This window comes from Paroedura picta, chromosome 2, assembly GCF_049243985.1.
Source record: "Paroedura picta isolate Pp20150507F chromosome 2, Ppicta_v3.0, whole genome shotgun sequence".
Taxonomy (NCBI): Eukaryota; Metazoa; Chordata; class Lepidosauria; order Squamata; family Gekkonidae; genus Paroedura; species Paroedura picta.
In genome coordinates this window covers 88,776,451-88,778,451 of record NC_135370.1, presented here as the reverse complement: position 1 = coordinate 88,778,451, position 2,001 = coordinate 88,776,451, and the positions used below count along the sequence as shown (strand labels likewise).

The 2,001-nt window shown below is 38.1% G+C and overlaps 1 non-coding gene across 1 annotated transcript; it reads right to left on the bottom strand.

The window, feature by feature from the left end:
- Positions 1 to 1,694: 1,694 nt before the first annotated feature.
- LOC143831028 (U6 spliceosomal RNA) lies at positions 1,695 to 1,801 on the bottom strand. Its single transcript, XR_013228670.1, has one exon. It is a non-coding gene; the product is annotated as a U6 spliceosomal RNA (small nuclear RNA).
- Between the last annotated feature and the right edge of the window lie 200 nt (positions 1,802 to 2,001).

Genomic DNA, 2,001 nt, shown 5'->3' with positions numbered 1-2,001 from the left:
CGCATCCCACGCATTGCCTATACTTATATCGTTATTCCAGTTAATTTCCATATATTCTCTACTTTTTTCTTTACCTTTTTCTATCACCTCCATATTTTTAATAATCTCTCATTCAATCTCCACCCCCTCTTTTTCCTTCTACTCTCTTTGTAGGTCATTCCTATCGCTTTATGATCTGAAAGGAACCTAGGGTGAAATTCCATATCAATGGCTTCATTTGTAACTCTCTTTGTTGCCCAAATCATATCAATTCTGGAATTGGAGTTAAATCTATTTGAGTAGTATGTATACTCTCTCTGTCTTGGATTTCGCTCTCTCCATATATCCTTCAAACCTAATTGACTTACCATCTTGTGAAAATTTTGGGGAAGTGATCCATCCCTTTTGTCTTTTATATTAACTTTTGTGATACTATCTCTATCTAGTCCTTTATCTATTACTCCATTAAAGTCACCCATCAAGATCATATCCTCATTGGGTAAATCTAGTAATTTCTTTTCCATTTTTTTGTAAAAACACGCTTTCTTATCATTCGGTGCATATATACCAACACAAGTAATCTTAACTCCGTCTACCACGATCTCAATTATTAAGATCCTACCATCCTTATCACTATAAATCAATTTTGCCCTTAGTTTCTCTTTAAGATAAAAAATTACTCCTCTCTTTTTCTTCCCATTACAAGAAGCAAATTCAAGACCTAAAATTCTCCTTATCAACAACCTTCTATTGTTATTACGTATATGTGTCTCCTGTAAGCAAATTAAATTGACTTTTTGTTTATACATTCTTAAAGTGTAGTGTGTTCAGGTGCTCAGTGTTGGTACCCAAAAATTTAGAGTGCAAATCACATTCTTCTTTTCTAAAAAGGTGGACAAAATTGGATACATCCACCCTTTGTATATAGGCTTTTGGAAAGAAATTTGAATCATACATTACTCAAAGGGTTGCCAAGGGACCTGGAGAAAAATGCTCTGTCCAGCAACTAAATGTGTGGGAAGGGAATGGAAAGATGAAGCTTTTTGTGGCATCAACGAACACCTCCCAGGTTTTAAAAAAATCCATGATGGTTCTATTAAATGGACAAGGCACATCCCTCCCAGCAATTAGCAACCCTAGGAAGGCAGCCACTCCAACACTCTCACAGTGGGATCTCCAGCCCAGAATTCCAGAGACATTGTTTGCCAGAGTCTTGTGTATGGTGCTAGCACCTTTTGGGGGGGGGGGCTATACAATCAAGAATAGAAGAACTTGATGCACATTTTAAAAGGCAAGAAGAAATCCGTGAATGTTCCCTGATCCAGAGTTTGGTGCTTTGGAACTCTTTGCATATTTAAACTCTGCCAACATGACCCTCATAGCAGACAGAGGAAGAGAATAAGAGAAATAAGAGAATAAGAGTAAATGACTGGAAAGAAGGAATTCTGAGAGTAGCATTCTGGGTAACAAAGGGGCAGCAGCAGAAGTAGACAAAAGAAAGGTGAGTGAGTCCTCTTTCTATCCCTATACTGACTCTCTACTGCTCTTTCTCAAGACTCCAAAGTCTGTGCCAGCATTAGGTGACATTGCACAGTTTATTCCTTCCAAGAAGTTCATAATAGTGATCTATTTTAGGCAGTTGTAAGGATTACTAGATGATGGCCTGTATCCAGCCACCCCATTAAGGAAAATTAACTACTATTTCTTTTTTTTTTTTAAATATGGAGCGCTTCACGAATTTGCGTGTCATCCTTACGCAGGGGCCATGCTAATCTTCTCTGTATCATTCCAGTTTTAGTATATGTGCTGTCGAATCGAGCACAAGTGCTATTTCTTAAGAGGGGACAGCAGCAATCACCCTCTTCTGCTGTTGTCTACTGAGCCCTGCTAAAAGTTATTCTTGGGAGTTAGTGGACTGTCAAGAACAGCCTTGTGGAGATCTACAAAGACAAGAGAATCGGTGCAAATTGGCATAACCATATATGTGAGTATTGGCACTTTAAAAACACAGATGAAAGAGTA